Consider the following 16098-nt stretch of genomic DNA (forward strand, 5'->3'; position numbering starts at 1 on the left):
CTTTCTAGCGGCGCCGCTGTGGTTCGCCAGATTCGCTCCCCAGCAAAGTCAGCCGATACCGTTCCATCGATCAATCGCTGCCACTGACGGCGCGCTGACTTCTCATCGCAAAGAAGGCCTGAAAGTCAATGTGATCATCCTGTTACTAAAATAATAATAGTAATAATAATAAACAAAATAATGGTGACATGTTGTCGCGGAAACGTCATGTTTTCACCCTTTAAGCCCTAATATCAAAGGACAAACTCTCCTGTCTTGTCCCTATATTTTTCTTATAAAAGCCGACTGGGTAGAAGTTATTAAAATATCAAGAGAATTCATCTTGGGTGATCGTATCCTTAATTCTCATGACCTCAGGGATTGAATAAACATTAATTTTACCAGGAGAAATTTGATGCTGATCACTGTTAGGGCTTAAAGGGTTAATCTCTCTACTTTTTATTGTGAAATAATACAACCGTCCTGGCACAAGCCTGACCCCATGCACCAAAGGTCTCTTATGCCAGCGGGGATGATCTTGCCACTCAGTCCGATAACTTGTCTGACGACAAGCCAGGGAGGGAGAGATGAACTGGCCCCTAGACCATAATAAGTACATCCCTTTCGGCTAGCGCTCACATCCGACTGTCTCAAATTCAGCTTCATCTATATATAACATGATTAGCCGTTTTCCAAGTGGTACGTCTTGAGGTTTGGGCATGCGTACGTAGTGAACCTCATATAACGAATAGAGAAAAATCTCGTTGTTTATTTCAACAAAATGATCAGGCAATGATCAAAAATATGAAAAGCTAGGGGGAAAAAACACACTTGTGATTAGTCTATAAAGTCACTTAACGACGAGGGAATCTTTTCATTATTTTAATTTTGTTTAATAAAAAAAAAAAAAAACGCTCAATGTATGTGATTGTTCATTCTACCCAAGCCTTGGCATCCGTACAAATCGACGTCGTAGTTCATTTTTTATCTCACTCAAAGAGTTAATTTGTTTAGAAAAGAACTTTGCCGGAAACTTTTACCATCACTTTATAGGGATTCACGCCCTGGCCTCAAAAATAGTTTTTTCAGGTCACACATGTCATAATAGTTAATGATCAACCAGCACGCTAAGTAAGAATTAGGGCTGTTGATTGCAAGAACGGCTGATATCTTACTAACGCACGGTTGGATAAGTATGAAACCAACTTAGATCTGTCTACTAAAGAATTTTTTAGGCCGTAAACTTCGAAAATTAAGCAGGTTTTTGACCTCCAAACATTGAGCGTGTTCTATAATGTCGTATGCACTGCGCTGTTCAAAGGGCGCTTTGAAATGAAATGCTCAAGCTAAGTTTTTTTTTGTAATGAAAGAAATATTCTTTTAACTAAAATGGCCCAAAATTTGATTTCTCTGAACTGAACAATTCAACTTCAAATGAGAAAAAACATCATTTTGACAACAACTCGTCATATAATTAGTTTTGACAAATGCGAGCATCTCGAGCGACGGGCTAGGCAAAATTTTCACGCAATTCTAGAAAGTAACTAAGACATTCGCGGAAAGTCTGATTGTGTTGATTAGCTAGGTAAACTTAACTTACGGTATTTAACTGAAAGGACGTTTTGACACAAAGAAGTGCGACAATAACAACACATCAAAACACAAGTTAATTAAGCGATGGTTCTTGAAACGAACAACTTCACAGCTAGATAATAACATCAGGCTAATACGAAAATATTTCGTTCTCCGGCTCTAAAGCAAACATGACAGTGAAAAGAAACAACATAATAAGAACTGGAGTAAACCAGTTCATTTAAGTCGATTGTGCATTTTAGGTGGCCCCGAATCCCTGAATAAAGTTCACTGAATCTAGTTAAACACAACAACACAGCTGAACAGCAGACCAAAAATATTGCCGGCAAAAACATGGCCTTAACTAAACACTTTGATTACTTAGCGATATGTGAAAGAGAAATACAAACTCTAACTGAATAAAACACGATTGTTCAAGACTTACTGAGACCTTTAAGTTGTTTCCCTGTCAGAAGAGAACTTTCTAGCGGCGCCGCTGTGGTTCGCCAGATTCGCTCCCCAGCAAAGTCAGCCGATACCGTTCTATAATGTCGTATGCACTGCGCTGTTCAAAGGGCGCTTTGAAATGAAATGCTCAAGGTAAGTTTTTTTTTGTAATGAAACAAATATTCTTTTAACTGAAATGGCCAAAAATTTGATTAAGCGATGGTTCTTGAAACGAACAATTTCATAGCTAGAATAATAACATCAGGCTAATACGAAAATATCTTGCTCTCCGGCTCTAAAGCAAACATGACAGTGAAAAGAAAGAACATAATAAGAACTGGAGTAAACCAGTTCATTTAAGGTGCATTTTAGGTGGCCCCGAATCCCTGAATAAAGTTCACTGAATCTAGTTAAACACAACAACACAGCTGAACAGCAGACCAAAAAAATTGCCGGCAGATCTAGAAACATGGCCTTAACTAAACACTTTGATTACTTAGCGATATGTGAAAGAGAAGTACAAACGCTAACTGAATAAAACACGATTGTTCAAGACTTACTGAGATCTTTAAGTTGTTTCCTGTCAGAAGAGAACTTTCTAGCGGCGCCGCTGTGGTTCGCCAGATTCGCTCCCCAGCAAAGTCAGCCGATACCGTTCCATCGATCAATCGCTGCCACTGACGGCGCGCGCGCTGACTTCTCATCGCAAAGAAGGCCTGAAAGTCAATGTGATCATCCTGTTACTAAAATAATAATAGTAATAATAATAAACAAAATAATGGTGACATGTTGTCGCGGAAACGTCATGTTTTCACCCTTTAAGCCCTAATATCAAAGGACAAACTCTCCTGTCTTGTCCCTATATTTTTCTTATAAAAGCCGACTGGGTAGAAGTTATTAAAATATCAAGAGAATTCATCTTGGGTGATCGTATCCTTAATTCTCATGACCTCAGGGATTGAATAAACATTAATTTTACCAGGAGAAATTTGATGCTGATCACTGTTAGGGCTTAAAGGGTTAATCTCTCTACTTTTTATTGTGAAATAATACAACCGTCCTGGCACAAGCCTGACCCCATGCACCAAAGGTCTCTTATGCCAGCGGGGATGATCTTGCCACTCAGTCCGATAACTTGTCTGACGACAAGCCAGGGAGGGAGAGATGAACTGGCCCCTAGACCATAATAAGTACATCCCTTTCGGCTAGCGCTCACATCCGACTGTCTCAAATTCAGCTTCATCTATATATAACATGATTAGCCGTCTTCCAAGTGGTACGTCTTGAGGTTTGGGCATGCGTACGTAGTGAACCTCATATAACGAATAGAGAAATATCTCGTTGTTTATTTCAACAAAATGATCAGGCAATGATCAAAAATATGAAAAGCTAGGGGGAAAAAACACACTTGTGATTAGTCTATAAAGTCACTTAACGACGAGGGAATCTTTTCATTATTTTAATTTTGTTTAATAAAAAAAAAAAAAAAAACGCTCAATGTATGTGATTGTTCATTCTACCCAAGCCTTGGCATCCGTACAGATCGACGTCGTAGTTCATTTTTTATCTCACTCAAAGAGTTAATTTGTTTAGAAAAGAACTTTGCCGGAAACTTTTACCATCACTTTATAGGGATTCACGCCCTGGCCTCAAAATTAGTTTTTTCAGGTCACACATGTCATAATAGTTAATGATCAACCAGCACGCTAAGTAAGAATTAGGGCTGTTGATTGCAAGAACGGCTGATATCTTACTAACGCACGGTTGGATAAGTATGAAACCAACTTAGATCTGTCTACTAAAGAATTTTTTAGGCCGTAAACTTCGAAAATTAAGCAGGTTTTTGACCTCCAAACATTGAGCGTGTTCTATAATGTCGTATGCACTGCGCTGTTCAAAGGGCGCTTTGAAATGAAATGCTCAAGCTAAGTTTTTTTTTGTAATGAAAGAAATATTCTTTTAACTAAAATGGCCCAAAATTTGATTTCTCTGAACTGAACAATTCAACTTCAAATGAGAAAAAACATCATTTTGACAACAACTCGTCATATAATTAGTTTTGACAAATGCGAGCATCTCGAGCGACGGGCTAGGCAAAATTTTCACGCAATTCTAGAAAGTAACTAAGACATTCGCGGAAAGTCTGATTGTGTTGATTAGCTAGGTAAACTTAACTTACGGTATTTAACTGAAAGGACGTTTTGACACAAAGAAGTGCGACAATAACAACACATCAAAACACAAGTTAATTAAGCGATGGTTCTTGAAACGAACAACTTCACAGCTAGATAATAACATCAGGCTAATACGAAAATATTTCGTTCTCCGGCTCTAAAGCAAACATGACAGTGAAAAGAAACAACATAATAAGAACTGGAGTAAACCAGTTCATTTAAGTCGATTGTGCATTTTAGGTGGCCCCGAATCCCTGAATAAAGTTCACTGAATCTAGTTAAACACAACAACACAGCTGAACAGCAGACCAAAAATATTGCCGGCAAAAACATGGCCTTAACTAAACACTTTGATTACTTAGCGATATGTGAAAGAGAAATACAAACTCTAACTGAATAAAACACGATTGTTCAAGACTTACTGAGACCTTTAAGTTGTTTCCCTGTCAGAAGAGAACTTTCTAGCGGCGCCGCTGTGGTTCGCCAGATTCGCTCCCCAGCAAAGTCAGCCGATACCGTTCTATAATGTCGTATGCACTGCGCTGTTCAAAGGGCGCTTTGAAATGAAATGCTCAAGGTAAGTTTTTTTTTGTAATGAAACAAATATTCTTTTAACTGAAATGGCCAAAAATTTGATTAAGCGATGGTTCTTGAAACGAACAATTTCATAGCTAGAATAATAACATCAGGCTAATACGAAAATATCTTGCTCTCCGGCTCTAAAGCAAACATGACAGTGAAAAGAAAGAACATAATAAGAACTGGAGTAAACCAGTTCATTTAAGTCGATTGTGCATTTTAGGTGGCCCCGAATCCCTGAATAAAGTTCACTGAATCTAGTTAAACACAACAACACAGCTGAACAGCAGACCAAAAAAATTGCCGGCAGATCTAGAAACATGGCCTTAACTAAACACTTTGATTACTTAGCGATATGTGAAAGAGAAGTACAAACGCTAACTGAATAAAACACGATTGTTCAAGACTTACTGAGATCTTTAAGTTGTTTCCTGTCAGAAGAGAACTTTCTAGCGGCGCCGCTGTGGTTCGCCAGATTCGCTCCCCAGCAAAGTCAGCCGATACCGTTCCATCGATCAATCGCTGCCACTGACGGCGCGCTGACTTCTCATCGCAAAGAAGGCCTGAAAGTCAATGTGATCATCCTGTTACTAAAATAACAATAGTAATAATAATAAACAAAATAATGGTGACATGTTGTCGCGGAAACGTCATGTTTTCACCCTTTAAGCCCTAATATCAAAGGACAAACTCTCCTGTCTTGTCCCTATATTTTTCTTATAAAAGCCGACTGGGTAGAAGTTATTAAAATATCAAGAGAATTCATCTTGGGTGATCGTATCCTTAATTCTCATGACCTCAGGGATTGAATAAACATTAATTTTACCAGGAGAAATTTGATGCTGATCACTGTTAGGGCTTAAAGGGTTAATCTCTCTACTTTTTATTGTGAAATAATACAACCGTCCTGGCACAAGCCTGACCCCATGCACCAAAGGTCTCTTATGCCAGCGGGGATGATCTTGCCACTCAGTCCGATAACTTGTCTGACGACAAGCCAGGGAGGGAGAGATGAACTGGCCCCTAGACCATAATAAGTACATCCCTTTCGGCTAGCGCTCACATCCGACTGTCTCAAATTCAGCTTCATCTATATATAACATGATTAGCCGTCTTCCAAGTGGTACGTCTTGAGGTTTGGGCATGCGTACGTAGTGAACCTCATATAACGAATAGAGAAATATCTCGTTGTTTATTTCAACAAAATGATCAGGCAATGATCAAAAATATGAAAAGCTAGGGGGAAAAAACACACTTGTGATTAGTCTATAAAGTCACTTAACGACGAGGGAATCTTTTCATTATTTTAATTTTGTTTAATAAAAAAAAAAAAAAAAACGCTCAATGTATGTGATTGTTCATTCTACCCAAGCCTTGGCATCCGTACAGATCGACGTCGTAGTTCATTTTTTATCTCACTCAAAGAGTTAATTTGTTTAGAAAAGAACTTTGCCGGAAACTTTTACCATCACTTTATAGGGATTCACGCCCTGGCCTCAAAATTAGTTTTTTCAGGTCACACATGTCATAATAGTTAATGATCAACCAGCACGCTAAGTAAGAATTAGGGCTGTTGATTGCAAGAACGGCTGATATCTTACTAACGCACGGTTGGATAAGTATGAAACCAACTTAGATCTGTCTACTAAAGAATTTTTTAGGCCGTAAACTTCGAAAATTAAGCAGGTTTTTGACCTCCAAACATTGAGCGTGTTCTATAATGTCGTATGCACTGCGCTGTTCAAAGGGCGCTTTGAAATGAAATGCTCAAGCTAAGTTTTTTTTTGTAATGAAAGAAATATTCTTTTAACTAAAATGGCCCAAAATTTGATTTCTCTGAACTGAACAATTCAACTTCAAATGAGAAAAAACATCATTTTGACAACAACTCGTCATATAATTAGTTTTGACAAATGCGAGCATCTCGAGCGACGGGCTAGGCAAAATTTTCACGCAATTCTAGAAAGTAACTAAGACATTCGCGGAAAGTCTGATTGTGTTGATTAGCTAGGTAAACTTAACTTACGGTATTTAACTGAAAGGACGTTTTGACACAAAGAAGTGCGACAATAACAACACATCAAAACACAAGTTAATTAAGCGATGGTTCTTGAAACGAACAACTTCACAGCTAGATAATAACATCAGGCTAATACGAAAATATTTCGTTCTCCGGCTCTAAAGCAAACATGACAGTGAAAAGAAACAACATAATAAGAACTGGAGTAAACCAGTTCATTTAAGTCGATTGTGCATTTTAGGTGGCCCCAAATCCCTGAATAAAGTTCACTGAATCTAGTTAAACACAACAACACAGCTGAACAGCAGACCAAAAATATTGCCGGCAAAAACATGGCCTTAACTAAACACTTTGATTACTTAGCGATATGTGAAAGAGAAATACAAACTCTAACTGAATAAAACACGATTGTTCAAGACTTACTGAGACCTTTAAGTTGTTTCCCTGTCAGAAGAGAACTTTCTAGCGGCGCCGCTGTGGTTCGCCAGATTCGCTCCCCAGCAAAGTCAGCCGATACCGTTCTATAATGTCGTATGCACTGCGCTGTTCAAAGGGCGCTTTGAAATGAAATGCTCAAGGTAAGTTTTTTTTTGTAATGAAACAAATATTCTTTTAACTGAAATGGCCAAAAATTTGATTAAGCGATGGTTCTTGAAACGAACAATTTCATAGCTAGAATAATAACATCAGGCTAATACGAAAATATCTTGCTCTCCGGCTCTAAAGCAAACATGACAGTGAAAAGAAAGAACATAATAAGAACTGGAGTAAACCAGTTTATTTAAGTCGATTGTGCATTTTAGGTGGCCCCGAATCCCTGAATAAAGTTCACTGAATCTAGTTAAACACAACAACACAGCTGAACAGCAGACGAAAAAAATTGCCGGCAGAAACATGGCCTTAACTAAACACTTTGATTACTTAGCGATATGTGAAAGAGAAGTACCAACTCTAACTGAATAAAACACGATTGTTCAAGACTTACTGAGATCTTTAAGTTGTTTCCTGTCAGAAGAGAACTTTCTAGCGGCGCCGCTGTGGTTCGCCAGATTCGCTCCCCAGCAAAGTCAGCCGATACCGTTCCATCGATCAATCGCTGCCACTGACGGCGCGCTGACTTCTCATCGCAAAGAAGGCCTGAAAGTCAATGTGATCATCCTGTTACTAAAATAACAATAGTAATAATAATAAACAAAATAATGGTGACATGTTGTCGCGGAAACGTCATGTTTTCACCCTTTAAGCCCTAATATCAAAGGACAAACTCTCCTGTCTTGTCCCTATATTTTTCTTATAAAAGCCGACTGGGTAGAAGTTATTAAAATATCAAGAGAATTCATCTTGGGTGATCGTATCCTTAATTCTCATGACCTCAGGGATTGAATAAACATTAATTTTACCAGGAGAAATTTGATGCTGATCACTGTTAGGGCTTAAAGGGTTAATCTCTCTACTTTTTATTGTGAAATAATACAACCGTCCTGGCACAAGCCTGACCCCATGCACCAAAGGTCTCTTATGCCAGCGGGGATGATCTTGCCACTCAGTCCGATAACTTGTCTGACGACAAGCCAGGGAGGGAGAGATGAACTGGCCCCTAGACCATAATAAGTACATCCCTTTCGGCTAGCGCTCACATCCGACTGTCTCAAATTCAGCTTCATCTATATATAACATGATTAGCCGTCTTCCAAGTGGTACGTCTTGAGGTTTGGGCATGCGTACGTAGTGAACCTCATATAACGAATAGAGAAATATCTCGTTGTTTATTTCAACAAAATGATCAGGCAATGATCAAAAATATGAAAAGCTAGGGGGAAAAAACACACTTGTGATTAGTCTATAAAGTCACTTAACGACGAGGGAATCTTTTCATTATTTTTAATTTTGTTTAATAAAAAAAAAAAAACGCTCAATGTATGTGATTGTTCATTCTACCCAAGCCTTGGCATCCGTACAGATCGACGTCGTAGTTCATTTTTTATCTCACTCAAAGAGTTAATTTGTTTAGAAAAGAACTTTGCCGGAAACTTTTACCATCACTTTATAGGGATTCACGCCCTGGCCTCAAAATTAGTTTTTTCAGGTCACACATGTCATAATAGTTAATGATCAACCAGCACGCTAAGTAAGAATTAGGGCTGTTGATTGCAAGAACGGCTGATATCTTACTAACGCACGGTTGGATAAGTATGAAACCAACTTAGATCTGTCTACTAAAGAATTTTTTAGGCCGTAAACTTCGAAAATTAAGCAGGTTTTTGACCTCCAAACATTGAGCGTGTTCTATAATGTCGTATGCACTGCGCTGTTCAAAGGGCGCTTTGAAATGAAATGCTCAAGCTAAGTTTTTTTTTTGTAATGAAAGAAATATTCTTTTAACTAAAATGGCCCAAAATTTGATTTCTCTGAACTGAACAATTCAACTTCAAATGAGAAAAAACATCATTTTGACAACAACTCGTCATATAATTAGTTTTGACAAATGCGAGCATCTCGAGCGACGGGCTAGGCAAAATTTTCACGCAATTCTAGAAAGTAACTAAGACATTCGCGGAAAGTCTGATTGTGTTGATTAGCTAGGTAAACTTAACTTACGGTATTTAACTGAAAGGACGTTTTGACACAAAGAAGTGCGACAATAACAACACATCAAAACACAAGTTAATTAAGCGATGGTTCTTGAAACGAACAACTTCACAGCTAGATAATAACATCAGGCTAATACGAAAATATTTCGTTCTCCGGCTCTAAAGCAAACATGACAGTGAAAAGAAACAACATAATAAGAACTGGAGTAAACCAGTTCATTTAAGTCGATTGTGCATTTTAGGTGGCCCCGAATCCCTGAATAAAGTTCACTGAATCTAGTTAAACACAACAACACAGCTGAACAGCAGACCAAAAATATTGCCGGCAAAAACATGGCCTTAACTAAACACTTTGATTACTTAGCGATATGTGAAAGAGAAATACAAACTCTAACTGAATAAAACACGATTGTTCAAGACTTACTGAGACCTTTAAGTTGTTTCCCTGTCAGAAGAGAACTTTCTAGCGGCGCCGCTGTGGTTCGCCAGATTCGCTCCCCAGCAAAGTCAGCCGATACCGTTCTATAATGTCGTATGCACTGCGCTGTTCAAAGGGCGCTTTGAAATGAAATGCTCAAGGTAAGTTTTTTTTTGTAATGAAACAAATATTCTTTTAACTGAAATGGCCAAAAATTTGATTAAGCGATGGTTCTTGAAACGAACAATTTCATAGCTAGAATAATAACATCAGGCTAATACGAAAATATCTTGCTCTCCGGCTCTAAAGCAAACATGACAGTGAAAAGAAAGAACATAATAAGAACTGGAGTAAACCAGTTTATTTAAGTCGATTGTGCATTTTAGGTGGCCCCGAATCCCTGAATAAAGTTCACTGAATCTAGTTAAACACAACAACACAGCTGAACAGCAGACGAAAAAAATTGCCGGCAGAAACATGGCCTTAACTAAACACTTTGATTACTTAGCGATATGTGAAAGAGAAGTACAAACTCTAACTGAATAAAACACGATTGTTCAAGACTTACTGAGATCTTTAAGTTGTTTCCTGTCAGAAGAGAACTTTCTAGCGGCGCCGCTGTGGTTCGCCAGATTCGCTCCCCAGCAAAGTCAGCCGATACCGTTCCATCGATCAATCGCTGCCACTGACGGCGCGCTGACTTCTCATCGCAAAGAAGGCCTGAAAGTCAATGTGATCATCCTGTTACTAAAATAATAATAGTAATAATAATAAACAAAATAATGGTGACATGTTGTCGCGGAAACGTCATGTTTTCACCCTTTAAGCCCTAATATCAAAGGACAAACTCTCCTGTCTTGTCCCTATATTTTTCTTATAAAAGCCGACTGGGTAGAAGTTATTAAAATATCAAGAGAATTCATCTTGGGTGATCGTATCCTTAATTCTCATGACCTCAGGGATTGAATAAACATTAATTTTACCAGGAGAAATTTGATGCTGATCACTGTTAGGGCTTAAAGGGTTAATCTCTCTACTTTTTATTGTGAAATAATACAACCGTCCTGGCACAAGCCTGACCCCATGCACCAAAGGTCTCTTATGCCAGCGGGGATGATCTTGCCACTCAGTCCGATAACTTGTCTGACGACAAGCCAGGGAGGGAGAGATGAACTGGCCCCTAGACCATAATAAGTACATCCCTTTCGGCTAGCGCTCACATCCGACTGTCTCAAATTCAGCTTCATCTATATATAACATGATTAGCCGTCTTCCAAGTGGTACGTCTTGAGGTTTGGGCATGCGTACGTAGTCAACCTCATATAACGAATAGAGAAATATCTCGTTGTTTATTTCAACAAAATGATCAGGCAATGATCAAAAATATGAAAAGCTAGGGGGAAAAAACACACTTGTGATTAGTCTATAAAGTCACTTAACGACGAGGGAATCTTTTCATATTTTTAATTTTGTTTAATAAAAAAAAAAAAACGCTCAATGTATGTGATTGTTCATTCTACCCAAGCCTTGGCATCCGTACAGATCGACGTCGTAGTTCATTTTTTATCTCACTCAAAGAGTTAATTTGTTTAGAAAAGAACTTTGCCGAAAACTTTTACCATCACTTTATAGGGATTCACGCCCTGGCCTCAAAATTAGTTTTTTCAGGTCACACATGTCATAATAGTTAATGATCAACCAGCACGCTAAGTAAGAATTAGGGCTGTTGATTGCAAGAACGGCTGATATCTTACTAACGCACGGTTGGATAAGTATGAAACCAACTTAGATCTGTCTACTAAAGAATTTTTTAGGCCGTAAACTTCGAAAATTAAGCAGGTTTTTGACCTCCAAACATTGAGCGTGTTCTATAATGTCGTATGCACTGCGCTGTTCAAAGGATGCTTTGAAATGAAATGCTCAAGCTAAGTTTTTTTTTGTAATGAAAGAAATATTCTTTTAACTAAAATGGCCCAAAATTTGATTTCTCTGAACTGAACAATTCAACTTCAAATGAGAAAAAACATCATTTTGACAACAACTCGTCATATAATTAGTTTTGACAAATGCGAGCATCTCGAGCGACGGGCTAGGCAAAATTTTCACGCAATTCTAGAAAGTAACTAAGACATTCGCGGAAAGTCTGATTGTGTTGATTAGCTAGGTAAACTTAACTTACGGTATTTAACTGAAAGGACGTTTTGACACAAAGAAGTGCGACAATAACAACACATCAAAACACAAGTTAATTAAGCGATGGTTCTTGAAACGAACAACTTCACAGCTAGATAATAACATCAGGCTAATACGAAAATATTTCGTTCTCCGGCTCTAAAGCAAACATGACAGTGAAAAGAAACAACATAATAAGAACTGGAGTAAACCAGTTCATTTAAGTCGATTGTGCATTTTAGGTGGCCCCGAATCCCTGAATAAAGTTCACTGAATCTAGTTAAACACAACAACACAGCTGAACAGCAGACCAAAAATATTGCCGGCAAAAACATGGCCTTAACTAAACACTTTGATTACTTAGCGATATGTGAAAGAGAAATACAAACTCTAACTGAATAAAACACGATTGTTCAAGACTTACTGAGACCTTTAAGTTGTTTCCCTGTCAGAAGAGAACTTTCTAGCGGCGCCGCTGTGGTTCGCCAGATTCGCTCCCCAGCAAAGTCAGCCGATACCGTTTTATAATGTCGTATGCACTGCGCTGTTCAAAGGGCGCTTTGAAATGAAATGCTCAAGGTAAGTTTTTTTTTGTAATGAAACAAATATTCTTTTAACTGAAATGGCCAAAAATTTGATTAAGCGATGGTTCTTGAAACGAACAATTTCATAGCTAGAATAATAACATCAGGCTAATACGAAAATATCTTGCTCTCCGGCTCTAAAGCAAACATGACAGTGAAAAGAAAGAACATAATAAGAACTGGAGTAAACCAGTTTATTTAAGTCGATTGTGCATTTTAGGTGGCCCCGAATCCCTGAATAAAGTTCACTGAATCTAGTTAAACACAACAACACAGCTGAACAGCAGACGAAAAAAATTGCCGGCAGAAACATGGCCTTAACTAAACACTTTGATTACTTAGCGATATGTGAAAGAGAAGTACAAACTCTAACTGAATAAAACACGATTGTTCAAGACTTACTGAGATCTTTAAGTTGTTTCCTGTCAGAAGAGAACTTTCTAGCGGCGCCGCTGTGGTTCGCCAGATTCGCTCCCCAGCAAAGTCAGCCGATACCGTTCCATCGATCAATCGCTGCCACTGACGGCGCGCTGACTTCTCATCGCAAAGAAGGCCTGAAAGTCAATGTGATCATCCTGTTACTAAAATAATAATAGTAATAATAATAAACAAAATAATGGTGACATGTTGTCGCGGAAACGTCATGTTTTCACCCTTTAAGCCCTAATATCAAAGGACAAACTCTCCTGTCTTGTCCCTATATTTTTCTTATAAAAGCCGACTGGGTAGAAGTTATTAAAATATCAAGAGAATTCATCTTGGGTGATCGTATCCTTAATTCTCATGACCTCAGGGATTGAATAAACATTAATTTTACCAGGAGAAATTTGATGCTGATCACTGTTAGGGCTTAAAGGGTTAATCTCTCTACTTTTTATTGTGAAATAATACAACCGTCCTGGCACAAGCCTGACCCCATGCACCAAAGGTCTCTTATGCCAGCGGGGATGATCTTGCCACTCAGTCCGATAACTTGTCTGACGACAAGCCAGGGAGGGAGAGATGAACTGGCCCCTAGACCATAATAAGTACATCCCTTTCGGCTAGCGCTCACATCCGACTGTCTCAAATTCAGCTTCATCTATATATAACATGATTAGCCGTCTTCCAAGTGGTACGTCTTGAGGTTTGGGCATGCGTACGTAGTCAACCTCATATAACGAATAGAGAAATATCTCGTTGTTTATTTCAACAAAATGATCAGGCAATGATCAAAAATATGAAAAGCTAGGGGGAAAAAACACACTTGTGATTAGTCTATAAAGTCACTTAACGACGAGGGAATCTTTTCATATTTTTAATTTTGTTTAATAAAAAAAAAAAAACGCTCAATGTATGTGATTGTTCATTCTACCCAAGCCTTGGCATCCGTACAGATCGACGTCGTAGTTCATTTTTTATCTCACTCAAAGAGTTAATTTGTTTAGAAAAGAACTTTGCCGAAAACTTTTACCATCACTTTATAGGGATTCACGCCCTGGCCTCAAAATTAGTTTTTTCAGGTCACACATGTCATAATAGTTAATGATCAACCAGCACGCTAAGTAAGAATTAGGGCTGTTGATTGCAAGAACGGCTGATATCTTACTAACGCACGGTTGGATAAGTATGAAACCAACTTAGATCTGTCTACTAAAGAATTTTTTAGGCCGTAAACTTCGAAAATTAAGCAGGTTTTTGACCTCCAAACATTGAGCGTGTTCTATAATGTCGTATGCACTGCGCTGTTCAAAGGATGCTTTGAAATGAAATGCTCAAGCTAAGTTTTTTTTTGTAATGAAAGAAATATTCTTTTAACTAAAATGGCCCAAAATTTGATTTCTCTGAACTGAACAATTCAACTTCAAATGAGAAAAAACATCATTTTGACAACAACTCGTCATATAATTAGTTTTGACAAATGCGAGCATCTCGAGCGACGGGCTAGGCAAAATTTTCACGCAATTCTAGAAAGTAACTAAGACATTCGCGGAAAGTCTGATTGTGTTGATTAGCTAGGTAAACTTAACTTACGGTATTTAACTGAAAGGACGTTTTGACACAAAGAAGTGCGACAATAACAACACATCAAAACACAAGTTAATTAAGCGATGGTTCTTGAAACGAACAACTTCACAGCTAGATAATAACATCAGGCTAATACGAAAATATTTCGTTCTCCGGCTCTAAAGCAAACATGACAGTGAAAAGAAACAACATAATAAGAACTGGAGTAAACCAGTTCATTTAAGTCGATTGTGCATTTTAGGTGGCCCCGAATCCCTGAATAAAGTTCACTGAATCTAGTTAAACACAACAACACAGCTGAACAGCAGACCAAAAATATTGCCGGCAAAAACATGGCCTTAACTAAACACTTTGATTACTTAGCGATATGTGAAAGAGAAATACAAACTCTAACTGAATAAAACACGATTGTTCAAGACTTACTGAGACCTTTAAGTTGTTTCCCTGTCAGAAGAGAACTTTCTAGCGGCGCCGCTGTGGTTCGCCAGATTCGCTCCCCAGCAAAGTCAGCCGATACCGTTTTATAATGTCGTATGCACTGCGCTGTTCAAAGGGCGCTTTGAAATGAAATGCTCAAGGTAAGTTTTTTTTTGTAATGAAACAAATATTCTTTTAACTGAAATGGCCAAAAATTTGATTAAGCGATGGTTCTTGAAACGAACAATTTCATAGCTAGAATAATAACATCAGGCTAATACGAAAATATCTTGCTCTCCGGCTCTAAAGCAAACATGACAGTGAAAAGAAAGAACATAATAAGAACTGGAGTAAACCAGTTTATTTAAGTCGATTGTGCATTTTAGGTGGCCCCGAATCCCTGAATAAAGTTCACTGAATCTAGTTAAACACAACAACACAGCTGAACAGCAGACGAAAAAAATTGCCGGCAGAAACATGGCCTTAACTAAACACTTTGATTACTTAGCGATATGTGAAAGAGAAGTACAAACTCTAACTGAATAAAACACGATTGTTCAAGACTTACTGAGATCTTTAAGTTGTTTCCTGTCAGAAGAGAACTTTCTAGCGGCGCCGCTGTGGTTCGCCAGATTCGCTCCCCAGCAAAGTCAGCCGATACCGTTCCATCGATCAATCGCTGCCACTGACGGCGCGCTGACTTCTCATCGCAAAGAAGGCCTGAAAGTCAATGTGATCATCCTGTTACTAAAATAATAATAGTAATAATAATAAACAAAATAATGGTGACATGTTGTCGCGGAAACGTCATGTTTTCACCCTTTAAGCCCTAATATCAAAGGACAAACTCTCCTGTCTTGTCCCTATATTTTTCTTATAAAAGCCGACTGGGTAGAAGTTATTAAAATATCAAGAGAATTCATCTTGGGTGATCGTATCCTTAATTCTCATGACCTCAGGGATTGAATAAACATTAATTTTACCAGGAGAAATTTGATGCTGATCACTGTTAGGGCTTAAAGGGTTAATCTCTCTACTTTTTATTGTGAAATAATACAACCGTCCTGGCACAAGCCTGACCCCATGCACCAAAGGTCTCTTATGCCAGCGGGGATGATCTTGCCACTCAGTCCGATAA

At 38.3% G+C, this 16098-nt stretch overlaps 1 long non-coding RNA gene across 1 annotated transcript; it reads right to left on the reverse strand.

Moving 5' to 3' along the window:
- Positions 1–5174: 5174 nt before the first annotated feature.
- LOC146446802 (uncharacterized) lies at positions 5175–15631 on the reverse strand. The gene is made up of 5 exons (XR_014862388.1): positions 15529–15631; positions 12939–13090; positions 10349–10500; positions 7757–7908; positions 5175–5314 (listed from the first exon to the last, which is right to left on the reverse strand). It is a non-coding gene; the product is annotated as an uncharacterized LOC146446802 (long non-coding RNA).
- Positions 15632–16098: the final 467 nt, after the last annotated feature.

This window comes from Pavona decussata, unplaced genomic scaffold (assembly GCF_977016875.1).
Source record: "Pavona decussata unplaced genomic scaffold, jaPavDecu1.1 SCAFFOLD_3148, whole genome shotgun sequence".
Lineage (NCBI taxonomy): Eukaryota > Metazoa > Cnidaria > Anthozoa > Scleractinia > Agariciidae > Pavona > Pavona decussata.